This window comes from Lampetra fluviatilis, chromosome 26, assembly GCF_964198595.1.
Source record: "Lampetra fluviatilis chromosome 26, kcLamFluv1.1, whole genome shotgun sequence".
NCBI classification, from domain to species: domain Eukaryota; kingdom Metazoa; phylum Chordata; class Hyperoartia; order Petromyzontiformes; family Petromyzontidae; genus Lampetra; species Lampetra fluviatilis.
Window position 1 is genome coordinate 4,280,300 of NC_136300.1, and position 13,742 is coordinate 4,294,041.

The window sequence follows — 13,742 nt, forward strand, 5'->3', positions numbered from 1 at the left end:
TTTGGTTTAGAGTGCCGCGGCTGAAGGTTAATAAACACTTGACATCAAATACAATGGAAGAGCCTTTTGTACAAGTGCTTAATTGATAACTCAATGTAATGAACATTGTATTTCCTGCTGGTGCTAAGTTCAGTCTAGCCCAGGGTTGTGCTAAGCCCCTTGTGGTCACTTGCATATTTTTTTTTTACTTTTATCAGATTCACAGCTTTTTTTTTAATTCGCTTTGCTCTTTAATCTTTGGCTCTCGTCTCTCTTACGAAAGTAACACCGCAGGACAGGTCTTGCCCGCCGGCAAAAAAAAAACCGAATCCCTCTGGATAGTAAGGCCCTGCAGGGAGCGCACCCACACACACGGGCACACTCAATTCGCTGAAGTCGCAATCGTTTCCTGGCCGTGTATCAGGTGGTGGTAGGGGGTCCCTCCATCAGCGGAGGCCCCAACTGAGCTCCAATAAAATCATCAAATCACTCCCGGTGCTGCCTCAGCTCTTCTCCCTCCTTAATGGTGGACCGGCCAGGTAGGGGTTGCTTCTTTTTTTTTACTAAAAACCGGCTGTGTTCGAGACGGAATGTCTTCATGGCGTTACATAAAAATGTCGATCTACACTCAGGAGGGGGGTGGAGGGGGTGGGGTAATGCATCGCGGCCTGCCGTCAGACTAAGCGTCGTGTTAGCGGAGCCAGGATTCTCAGGTAGGGGAGGGCAACCCATCAAGCAATGAAAAATTATAGGACTTGTTAGTAAGTAAGGACTTGTCCATGGCTTTTTATTCGACGCGTGTGCGGCGATGACGCAGCCACCGATCGAGGGTCGAATTCGAACCGCGTCGTGTGATCGGCATCGCACTCGCTGAAGGTGAATGATGCCTTCAGGGCAGTCGTGTACTGTATAGTCTACTGCGCACCATTCTGTGAGTCACTTATAACTGCTTTGCCGTTACTTATTTCCAATTATGGACTCAGACTAATGTCCTATCATCTCATAGAGTCTCTGGCACGTAATAATATGCTACACAGTGGCAGTGGGGGTCGCAAAATGCCGATTTATTACTAATAAACCCCAATGAACAGATCAAAATTAGGGATTTCGATCGGATCATTGGGGGGGCACGTGCCACCCCACTCCCCCCTCACTGGTGGTCGTGTACCCATCCATACTGCTGGGTGGACAGAGGCCGAGGAGATTTGAGAAACTTGTGCGTTGTTTCGACTGCCGTACTGGGGGGGGGGGGTGGGTCGTGTCGAACCGGTAACCTTTGGATTGCGCGCTAAACTAAACTTTGTATTTTTTTATTTTACCAGGTAAGGTGCACTGGGCTATGTAGCACCTTTTCAGGAGCGACCTGCCTACCACAAATGATAGCTCAACGAAGTGGCTCATCGTGTCCATAAATGAAGAGCGGCCAATTACTCTAAACGCGTGTGGATTGTAAAGGAGGTGGGGGGGGGAACCGGAGGACCCGGAGAGAAATCCACGCGACCACGGGGAGAACATCCAAACTCCAAAATATAAAGGCGTCAAGGTTAGGATCGAACCCACGACCTCCCGTAGACCATGCGAGGCAGTTAACATCTCGCACCCGTGGCGCTCCATGCAAGTGCGGTGTGATGACAATTATACCGTGGCAAGATTAAACAATACACGTGACAGGACGCTTCATGAGGATGCTTAGGCGCAAGAAGGAGATGGGCAATAAATTAATAAGAGGGGAGGGTTCGTCAGTTTAATGTGCGCCCCTTGCCCATATCGGTACAATCGACGTTACGTGAGCAGTTTTTTCCCCCTTCCCATGTGTAATTAACGGCCTTAATCAGCTAGCGGACAGATCCAGGTTAGAGCGCTTGGGACGCCCTCCTTGAATGGCAGCCCCTGCTGCGTGTGAACGTCACAAAATAATTTAATAAGTTGACAAATAAATAACGATCGGCCCTCGGAGTTGCCGATTAATTCATAAAACAGGTGGCCGTACGGCATGCCTTCCAAACGCCTTTAACCTTCCGCTCTCCAAACGCGCCGCTGTATTTTAATCAGGAGCAAGGATACTTTAAGTGTGTTCCCCTTGCCGGGATTGTATAAACACTGCCCGTGACCTTGAAAGTGTAACAAAGTGTTGCCTTGAAGTGCTCTAAGTAGACAGGGCTGTTTCACACACACACACAAAAACTTCCTTTATTTGTTCTATTGAGAGAACTTAAATATGATCACTTTCATGGCTATCAAACGAGCAACGTAATTGTTTTAATTTAATGCTTCACAATTCACGTTTAAAGTGTTTACGCACTATCTCCATCCATCCCTAAGGGAGAAAGGTGGGGAGGGGGGGTTAGGAGGTGGGGCTAATCAAAAACTCTTGTTCTTAGGTTTTTTCGGTAAAGTCACGTAGGTAAAACATTAAAATTAAAATTAATAAAAGTAAAATAAAATTAAAATTAAAATCACGACGTTTCGGAGGCAACACAAGCTTCCGTCTTCTGTGTTGCCTCCGAAACGTCGTGATTTTTATTTTATTTTTATTCTACTTTTATTAATTTTAATTTTAATTTTTCACCTACGTGACTTTACCGAAAAACCCTAAGAATATGAATACTTGCAGTCACGAAAGCTTCAAATCTAGAAAAACTCTTGTAACTTATTTTGCCAGCCGTGAGTCGCCAGCAGTGCTAATCGGAGGTGCGGGGAGGGTTGGGGCCTCACTATAGAGCGCCACATAAACGAGCGATACGGATGAGAGTGGAAAAACGTTAGGCAAGCCGAATACATTGTCAATAACGAGTAATAATCACGTACATTTTTTACATAATAGCACCAAATTATACATCACATTTTGACTTCACTTTTAGGCACGCATTCTACCTAATAGCTGACAGCTTTAAACTGATTTGGTTTAAAAAAAAAACATCCCGGTATATAACGATGAAAATATATTCAAATCATGTCGTATGCAGAAATTAAGCTGTGTGCAAGATATGCTGTAAATTATTTACGATATAGCATCCGCGCGTACCTGAGTAGTTATTATATGGAGCAGAAATGTGGTGGGCGTGATTTAAGTCTCACGTTTTAATTGGGGCAACGACAACTAGGACGACACTATAACTATTAAAAGGAGTAAATCCAATAGGATAACAACCGCAAGCTGAGTTCGAGAGCCATCACCCCTATCCATCTAGTTCACGGTTGCAGCAATTTCCCTGGGTGTGTAAAATAGCGGGTAGTGTAATTGAAAAGTGTTGCCCGCTTTATCGCAGTGCTCGCGTGTGTGTGTGTGGGGAGAGCGACGCGTTGTGTGGGTGCTGCATTTTTTTTTCGTGTCCACAGTGGGGGCGTGTGCGAGACATTTTGCTCGGCGGAACGATTTCGGCTTTCGTGGAGAATTCAATGAAATACAACCGGGGTTTGTCTGCGAAGGCCTTTTTTATAATCTGGTGGCTGGAAAATTAATATGGCCGGGAACCATTGCATTGTCTCATCGCTGACCTCCCAGAAGCTGTTCAGCTTGGAAAGCTTCCAAAACGGCATCGCGTATTGATAGATTGAATGTATATACATGTACGATTGTACATCTGTACGTATGCATGTATGTATGCAGTCTACACGCACAGGACTGGGATAAAGCGCAGTTCATAGGGCAGCTGGGCATAGAATGATTATTAGGTTGTGAGTTTAAATTGTGGCCACGGTCACCACTGCCCTGCATCGGCGTCCACAGCTGCAATGTTCCTCGTGGGGGCGGATGAGAAAATAAGCACCACACATCATTCAACACTTATCGGCCATGGTCAATCCACTGCTGGATGATATGGATGTCATGGCTATTACATGACAATGTGGAATATTCACAATGAGCTCAGTACCACTCGCAAGACTCTCATAGAATCGTTGTCGAATTGTATGTGTCCATATGTATGATTTTTTTTTATTCTTGGTTCTTTCGGTAAAGTCACGTAGAAGGGAAGTAATAAAATAATAATAAAACATAATAAAATAGAATTCTCACGACGTTTCGGCCACAACGCAAGCAGCCATCCTCAGATGAAGAACAGGGCTGTCGGAAAGACAGCGTCCGAATGGCTTTCCGACAGCCCTGTTCTTCACCTGAGGACGGCTGCTTGCGTTGTGGCCGAAACGTCGTGAGCATTGTATTTTATTATGTTTTATTTTTATTATTTTATTATTTCCCTTCTACGTGACTTTACCGAAAGAACCAAGCAAATATATACATCCATCCAAATCAATGTTCCAAACTCGTGCAAATAAAAGAGTGAATTGGAAATCCAACAACTAACGGTCTCACCAGGGTGCTGTGGCACAGACGTGAGGCGGTGGTGGCAGCGGTGGCGATGGTGGCAGCGGTGGCGATGGTGGCAGGAGGCCAGCGGCCGGCGTGGTCCCGTGCCACGCGGTTGTGCATGCGCGCACGCAGCGCGAACCCCATTCCGTTGGGCCACCCAAAGGAGTTGGCAGCGCGTGACCTCACGATGTTGCTTTCATCCACAAGCCAGGCTCGCTGGAGAGGACACACATACACAAAGATAAAGACAAAGATCCCCCATATAGCCTTAACAGACTGTAGGGGCAAGTGCTGTTAGCGAGCACCTATGAAGGCCGGAACGGTACACGAGGGGGTGGGTGGCAAGCACCACGCCCGACCGCCTTTGTCTCCCCAGTGGCGATGTTTACACACCGCACCAGGTACTCATTTAAGGCTGAGTCGACCTAGGGGAGGCCCAGGACCGGTTCAGATAATCGTCACTGGTGTTGGCCGTGAGCGGGAATCGAACCCGTGTCTCCGGGTTCATAGCGCAGCGCGCTAACCTTTACACTACCGCTCCCCACATACACACATACACACACACACCCGTACACACCCGTATATCCTTTAACAGACTGTTGGGGAGGGTGCTGTGAGTGAGCACTGATCATTATGGCCGGCACAGCACACGAGGGGGTTGGTGGCCAACAATAGGCCCGGCTGCCTTTGTCTCCCCAGTGCTGATATTTACACACTGCGCCAGGTAGTCATGTAATGCTTTGTTGACATAGATGAGGCTTACACCGGGTTTATATGCTTATCACTGATGTTAACTGTGATGTTTTTAGTGCTGGAGACGACAAAGACAAAGATCCCCCATATAGCCTTAACAGACAGTTGGGGCAAGTGCTGTTAGTGAGCGCGTATGAAGGCTGGCACGGAACACGAGGGGGGTGGGTGGTCAACACCACGCCCGGACGTCTTTGTCTCCCCAGTGGCGATGTCACGCACCACATCAGTTACTCATTTGAGGCTGAGTCGATAATCGTCACCGATGTTGGCCGTGAGCGGTAATCGAACCCGGGTCGCCAGGTTCATAGCACAGCGCGCTAACCGCTACACTACCGCTCCCCACCACACACACACACACGTACTCTTATAAACGTGCATGTGCACACACACACGTACTGTTATAAACGTGCATGTGCACACATGCACGAGCTTGTACGCTGCAGCAGGGTTAGACAAACAGCCCTGGATCCATATCTCTGGCTTATTTGTGTTGACTGCCCCTGTGGTTTGTATGTGTTGGATTATCATGTTAATTGCTTATACATTTCTTAATTAAGATATCAAATATTGTTTGGTGGCATTTGCTCTATCGTATTGTTTGTTCGATTATTAACTATTAGTTAAAAGCAAGATTACTAGCTATTGAAGGACTAATTATAGTATTGGTGATTTGGTGTTTTTTATATATATTAATCTATATTTCTCATATTTCCACATTCCTTTCTGGGTATTTATTTATTATTTATATTTCCAATCATTTAAAACAAATATTATTATTCCCACTTAATATTCAACATATTCACGAAGGATCTTTTTGTTTGTCTTATTATACATTTGGACAAAAGTCAACGTGCTATTTTCAGCTGAAGATGTGCCATTCTAAACTTTATTTTTCAGAAGAAATTGTTTATTTGCTTCTTGAAGGATAATTGGCATTTGGGCTGGAATACAGCCCCACTTATATTGTAGTTGTAACCTTTCTGCCAAAGCGCCGAGTCATATGAAACCTGCTTTGGGATCTGCAATTGGAGACAGCTCTATGGGCTAAATGACATGAATCTCTATTCCATAACTTTATTATCTTTACATTTCACATTTGCGATTGCATAATTTTAATAATTTAAAAAGTTTGTAAAGGCATGTTAACCAAACATCACGGTGACATTATGATCATTTAATGTTGACTGGTCCGATCATATAAATATTTCCTCTGTAAATGTTTCATTGTTAATACGGTGCAGACATTAAGAATGCCACTTATTAATGGTAAGCGTCACTGTTTTATTCAACAGCATATCATGTTTAACAGTCATGTAATTAATTGCTGTGTAGTTTTTTTTTTATCAGGTGTAAGTGTTAATTAGTGGTCTGTTGTTAGGACTGGCCTGCCTGTTTGTGTTTTTTTTTATTATTTTACCATGCGTGTGAGTGCACATTCATTGTGATGTGTATCAACACAGGGTCTGAGTGTTGACCTCTAATGCATTGCAAATGCTGGTCCATTAAAAAAAAATTGGTAATTAAATTACAATTGCATATGCATGCTTGCCACCACCAGATTATCATGTCCACCAGTATTATTTTCCACATTCTGCCGAATATATCCATGCCTTATTTCAATGCTCAAGGTCTATGCACCGCATTTTTTACACTTAAAAGTACGGTAATATTGAAATAAATTAATAATGTTCTAACAATTACATTTAATTGATTATAACACCGGTAATAAGTGGTATTTAAAACAAATCGGCTGGTATTTTAAAATGTGCTGTCGATGAAAAGCGAAACCTTTAAGGCTAATCAAGATAAGAAGAAACTGCCTACAAAAGTAGACCTTTCCACAATTTAAAAATGTCAGAAGGAACCTCTGCTAAACTTTGAGGAGTGTCCTCCTATTTCTCCGTGTATGTGGGGCTATCGACAAGGAGCAGGTGTATATGTGAGATCTCATTTCTTTGCAAGAATAGATCACATCCACGGTTCCCTCACTTGACGCTGAGCTGATCTGATGGAGGCCATCACCTGCCACTCATCCTCGAGGTTGAATCAACTTATAGATGGGGCTTCCCCAGGTGCATGAACTGGAATGGATGTCAGAGTAAGAGAAAAGGGCATGAGGACAATCATTGTCTGTCTGCCCAGCTTGTGCAACAGCATCAATAAAACTGCTGATACACATATTGAGTCATTGTATTAACATTCCAGGGATTGCATTTGAGGCTCTGCAGAAACACATGTTGATAATACGCTTAATATATTTGTCATTAACCAACATTTCCTTTGTAGGAAAGCTATATTTATAATAGCATCATCTTTTAGGCAAAAGGCCCTTCATCAGAGCTGGGAGAAAAGGTAGACAAAAATTGCGACTCATGGTCGGACTCAGCATTTTACAATTGTTGTACCCTGAAGAAACTGTGGTATGAATACTCTACAAAAATGTACAGCTCCTTTGTCAATCCGCTGCTGGATATAAACCTCCTTCTGGCCCTTGGTGCAATGGGTTCGTGGGCCCAGGACTCGTTTATATATCACTGACTACTGATGTAAGGTATGGCTGGCAATAGATCTCCGGTCAATGGGTTCAGAGCACAGTGTGCTTAACTCCACTGCTCCTTCCACGTCGACTACGATGTCAGAATTTGACGCAAAATTGCAATCAAATTGCTCTTGCGAAAGCCTTCGCCGAGAATCAAGTGGCGGCGGAGGTGTGACACTGAGCACGAAATGTTTTATAAGATTTTTTTTTTACCAAAACCTTAATGGCTGATTAATTAATTAGGCACCGAGCACTGATGGAGAAAAAGAATCACCTCCAGCTCTTCGTTGTCAGCGGCAGGGCCGCTCGTCTCGAGTGAAGAGGGCGTCTCGTCGCTCAGCCGCCTCCGTGACGGCTGATTGGGGGTGCACGTAGGCAGGTGACTCTCGCCGTCCTCGCTCCTCACACCCACACCTCATCAGCAGCAGGGGCACGCGACGGGCAGAATCAAAGCCAAGGGGACAGCTATGGTGATTTAAAACCCGCCAACTCATGGCCGTTGTAGGCATCGTCAGCATCGCAACGATTGTCATCGCTGTGGTTTTTTTTTTGCCGTCAAAATGTGGAATTTGTTATTTGTGGAAAACCCCCATTCGCAGGTTAATTCTTTTTCAGCTTCGTTTTGGACATTGCGTCGACCCGCAGAGCATTTGCGTGGAAATTTACGTGCAGATGTTGTCGTGATGGTTAGGACGCTGGACTTGGAATTCAAAATTCGCCGATTCAATCTCCCAGTGGGGCATGTGTCCATCCAGCAGCATAAATGGCTACGCCACGCGCGTGAACGGCTACAGTGTGGCTATGCTCCCACAATTTTCCGCGATGTCTGTCCGACTTGGAAGAGTAGGCCAAATTCTGTATGCCTCCTTTTAGTCGAGGCCCTTCCTTACGCCAGCAAATGGCGTGATCAAGAAATTGCAGGGCTGCAATCTTGACCCTTTGACACGGGGCCCCACTGAGCACACGCGCATGGTATGCACAGCGGCCTGATCGAGCCACACGGCTGAAAGAGTCGCGCTGGCGAGGCTGTTTTTCAGCTGGGAGGGGATGTTGGCAAATGATTAAACCCCCAAAAAATCCCAGCATTGAAATGCATTTCCATGAAAATATATATTTCCCATTTCCGTCATTGTTGTGAAAAACTATAAGAACGCTTTGCTCATTAGAATTGTTTTTATTATTATTACCGAAGCAAATGCATAGTAATATGATGCAAATGAAATCACACGTACAAATAGTATTTTTTCGAATGAGCAATATTCATGAGTGTCAGTGATTGTGATATCCAGCTAATGCACAAAGCATGTAATTGCACAGTTATATATGGTTAGATAATAAATGCATAAGACTTGGGCTTTACTGTAATAATACATATATATAAATGTGAAAATCGAGGGTATGCGGAAAGATAATGACTTGCAGGCAGCAAACTTGATTACTTACTAAAGTGATTATAATTGTTTACGATGTTGAATGGGCTGTAAGTAAAATAAAATTACTGCCGGATTTTCCGTCTGAAAGCAAAATGAGATTAAAATCTGCTGCGCTTGACTACACAGGGGGCAGCAGCCAAATAGGAAGAGTCGCTGGTGCTGCATTGTGTAGAGCCGTGCGTGAAATTCAGAGTTCCATGCTGAGCAGGCACGCTTGGCTCCAGGAGAGAGATTGTGGGAAAGAATACGGAAAGTTGCATCCGTGTTGGTGCGGAGAAAAAAAAAACCTCGCCAACTTGGAAGAGTCTGCCATCTCTTGGGATCTGAATTCCGTTTTGAGGCGACACACGGCTTTTGACAACGTGTCAATCCAGAGGCAGATGTTGCAGGTGATGCGGTCACGTGCAGCGCCACGCGAAATTAAGCAAATTATTTCCAATCATTTCATGAATTTCAATCGAGGGGAGTATTGTGCAATCCTGGTAATGTACACAATGCCCGTAAAGATTTGTAGCCTTTGCTTGTTGGTTTTACTGATTTAAATAATTGAGGAGCAGCAGTTTATTCATTCGTGTTTGTCACGAAATACTGCCACCAACATCTTCTTCATCTAGAATCCAATGTTCGGGAATTGGTTCGCCTTCTAAATATTTGTGTTCCCGTATTTTTGAAGCAGAGCTCTTTGTCCGCACACTTCTACGTGCATGCTTTTAAATTTCGATTTAAAGCTTTCGTGACTGCAGGGATTCATATTCTTGGTTCTTCCGGTAAGGTCACGTAGAAGGGAAATAATAAAATAATAAAAATAAAACATCATAAAATAAAATTATCGCGACGTTTCGGCCACAACACAAGCAGCCGTCCTCAGGTGAAGAACAGAGCTGTCAGAAAGACAGAATTTTATTTTATTATGTTTTTTTTTTATTGCCCTTCTACGTGACTTTACCGAATATAAAAAAACCTTTACTTTTAAGACCACTTTCCAATCTTATTTTTCACACAATCCCTTCATTTGTTTTCAGTGTAGTTTTGCTTTTTCAATACCACCTGCTTGGACCTGCCTTTTTTTGTTTTTCAATCAATGTCGTGCATAACCCCCTTAACCCCTAACTCTAACCAGGGGTACAAATAAGAAAGGGGTAACTTTTGTTTCGCTGGTTGGAACGGATATTTGTTTCCCAAGGGTACAACTATTTTTGGGAGAAAAAAAAACGGAATGCATTTATACCGGCACTGCTCAAATCCTGGGTCTGAATCCATGTATGTATGTTGGACTTCTTTTGCACCATACGTAGCCAACCGCGCTAATTGTAGGTGTTCATCGGAGGTGCACATCCAGGCAGTCACCAATTATTTAAATCTATTGCAAAGTGTAGTGAGTCAGTGACCTAAGCCGACGGTGTGAGCAAGCAGTTGCAAGGCTGCACCTTTACCTCCTCACATCGTCATCATCATCGTCGTCGTCGTCGTCGTAATGCTCGCACACTGACTTGCTCTCAAAGTAAGGATGAGAGCATGTAGGAGTGCTCTTGGAAAACACAAATTTTGCACTTGATACTGTTATAAGGCAACTTAGCGCTCTGTATATATATACACACACACACGTACACATGTAAGTTACTCGATAATTATACTGGGCATTGTGCGCCGGTCCTCTCTCTTTGTGTTCATGCGCTCATTAGGGGCATGCAATGCTTCCGTTTGAAACATCTATAAGCGCCGCGGGCTTGACAGATTCCATTGTGTGTTTGCCCGTGGACATCAGCCAAATTGTGTCACCGTCACATAATTAAGCTCCCTTTGACACTTGAATGGCCACGGACACACTCTGCCTTCAAGGGACGAGCGCGGCGGCTGCGAATTAGGCAAAGTCTTGCTGTTGCCTTGGATCCATAGTTACACCCGGCAGAGGGCCTAAACCCAGCAAAGGGCTGGCAATATTCACATTTTAAAAAAATACTTACTCTCTCTTTAGCTTGTTCTTCAATTCAAGTTCAAGTTAGGTCAAGTTCAAGGTAATTTATTAGGTATAGCCCTATGAGCCATTCGGCTCTTGAATCGGGTGCAACCGCAACAAACAAAAAACATGAACAAGAAAACATCTTAAAGTGAATATGTGACTGAGTGCAAACAGAAAATCCAGGAAAAGACGGCAAAACATTGCAGAACAAAAATCACCGTACACCAACACTGTGTGCAAAAATCCCAGTGGGATGCAAGTAAAACAACCAACAACAACCACAAGACAACTTAGGTTAAGGCCATCAGTCTAACTCTGTACTACAACAAACAAACATGGCTAAACCAATACACTGATAATTGTACGCCATGCACATGGGTGCATGTGCATGTCCCTGTTGCAACTGCATATCTAGATGCGAGGCTCCCCATGCCTTGGTGGTCCTTGGGGGCCATTCATCCATACTTCATCACACTGGTCAGTACAGGTTGATAGTGAGAAATTCGAGTTTCGAAGCGTAACATACCGGCGGATTATCCTGGACTTTCCGTTACTGACCACCACCTGGCGTAGTCGTCCGTTACACCCCGGTGTACACGGCCGATGCTCAGTCATGCTCTAACACGCGGGCTTAATCCTGCTCGCCTCCTGAGATGTGACAAGATTGGGCTCATTGCAGGTGAGTTGGCTATCGGAGGGAATGGTTTGTTTTTTTTTGTCAGAATTGTATGCAGCATCGAATGGCGGCCTCGTGGGTGGACTGTAGATGGTGCGTTTTGCAGTGGTGCACTGGTCACCTATTCACTCGGTTTTCTTTGCTGAATTATTTAACTGTTCATGATGTTTCGTTTTCTTCAGCGTCATTCGTGCAAATTGCATCTCACGTTTTGCGAAGGAATCACAGACGAGCTGGAAGGCAGCAGCCAGGCAGTGAACTGTTGACAACAACAATTGCCCAAGCTCTGCAGTCCTCAATAACATACTCTTTTTTCGACCAATTAAGTGTTATAGACGTGGGAGGAAACTGGGGCACTTGGAAAAAAAACACACGTGCGAGGGGACAACGTTCTATCCCATACGGATGGGACGGGTGGTGTTTGTTCACAGTTTGCTGTATCGCCTTCTCCTGGCGCGCCAGAGTGTCGTATCCCCGACGGCCACAGGAAGAGAGTTTCACAACGTCTCTGCGATCCGCAAACCTTCGCCTTCACAGGTGCAGAATTACCGGCGTGCCTCGCCACCACCGCCCGGCTGTATGTAGTCGATGACATCTCAAAGAGATGCTTTTTAATGCACGTATCTGTGATTGATTCAACATGCAAATAACTGCCCAGACCGACAGCTTATTACTTAAATACATAAAATAATGTTTTATAATGTATCTCTTCAGTTTGACTACTGGGGTATGTCACTAGACCATGCACGCAGGCGAGTGCTCTGTACAGAACAAAGCAAATGCATCCGCGGACCTGGCTGGTATGATTATTCACAGCACAGGGAGGGAAGGTGTTATGTTGTCATATTTCCTCTTGCCCTCTCTTCCCCATTGTTAATCTTGTATTGTTGCACGGTCCATTGTCTCTACGGTATTGTGTCTCTCTCCATCATGTCCCCGTGTCCCATTGTCTCTCTGTGTCCTTTGTATCCCCCTAACCTGCCTGTGTCTCCGTGTTCCTGTGTCTCTATGTGAGTCCCTACCACCCCCCCATGTATGTTACGTAATTTATATATTTTAAAAACACCATGCAATGAACCATTGTTAGATCGATACATGAATGTGTACATTTGTATTTGATGACGGTGAGTGTGCAGCGATCCACTGGAGATGCACGCGTCTCATTTGCAAGGACATGAAGCCTCTGAAGAGATGGACTTAATTTCTTCAAATTAGCCACCGTGGGATAATTCAGCTGGACCAGAGATGCTATTGACATGTTGGTGGGATTTTAGCCAGCACCCTCGGGTTAGCATTCCTGATCGTTATTGAGGACTGTGACATTGTCTTTAATGTCCACAGCAGATTGGACTTGGAATTAAATTCTCACGGTGAAAATATGTTTACATGGTCCAACGGGAGAATTCGTCAAATGAATTGTTGTGCAAATTTAAGCTGGCTTCATTTTATTATCGACCACTGAAAATGATATTGCCTATATGTATCATATTTTTTTTTTGCATTCCACGTGGCAACGTTTGAAGAAAAAAGCCATAAAAACGTTCCGCTTGAAAATGCTGGCTTCGTGGGGCACCCGTAGCCAGAGATAGAACGGGAGTCTCATCATTTAAACATAGGACGCAGCTCAAGCATGCCTCTTTCCGCATGATGAATAAGCAAATAAACAATTAAGAGGAATTAAATTGCATTGTGGGAGGGGGGGGGATGAGGGAGTGGGAGACACAGGACGGCTGGAGGGTTTCCAATGAGGGGTAGAAGGGTCCGGGAAAGGTACAGCGAAGGCCGCAGGGAAGAAGCGACAGGACGCGAAGGGAGCCCGGCATCTCTGGCAGAATGAACTTAATGAGGATCTCAAACGAGATGGGCGAGCGTATAACAAATGGTTAGGTTGAGTCAAGGAATTAATCTGAGGCTGAAAATACCCCATCGCCGCGTGGTACAATGCGCGCTATAAAACATTTATTAGACGTGATTACAGACGAGGGTGGTGATCCAGATAGGAAGACATGCTCCTCCGACCTTTGCCTGTCCTCCGCTAACTTTTTTTTCCCATCTGCACAACAATTACAGTGCCGCGTGTGTGGCCTTTC

The 13,742-nt window shown here is 44.6% G+C and overlaps 1 long non-coding RNA gene across 2 annotated transcripts in view; it reads right to left on the reverse strand.

Moving 5' to 3' along the window:
• Positions 1-4,441: 4,441 nt before the first annotated feature.
• LOC144941979 (uncharacterized) overlaps positions 4,442-13,742 on the reverse strand; it is a 111,273-nt gene continuing 101,972 nt past the window's right edge. For both annotated transcript variants that reach the window (XR_013639301.1, XR_013639302.1), the window contains 2 exons: positions 7,858-7,997; positions 4,442-4,507 (listed from right to left, as the gene is read on the reverse strand). This is a non-coding gene — a long non-coding RNA (uncharacterized LOC144941979). The remainder of the gene's footprint in view (positions 4,508-7,857; positions 7,998-13,742) is intronic.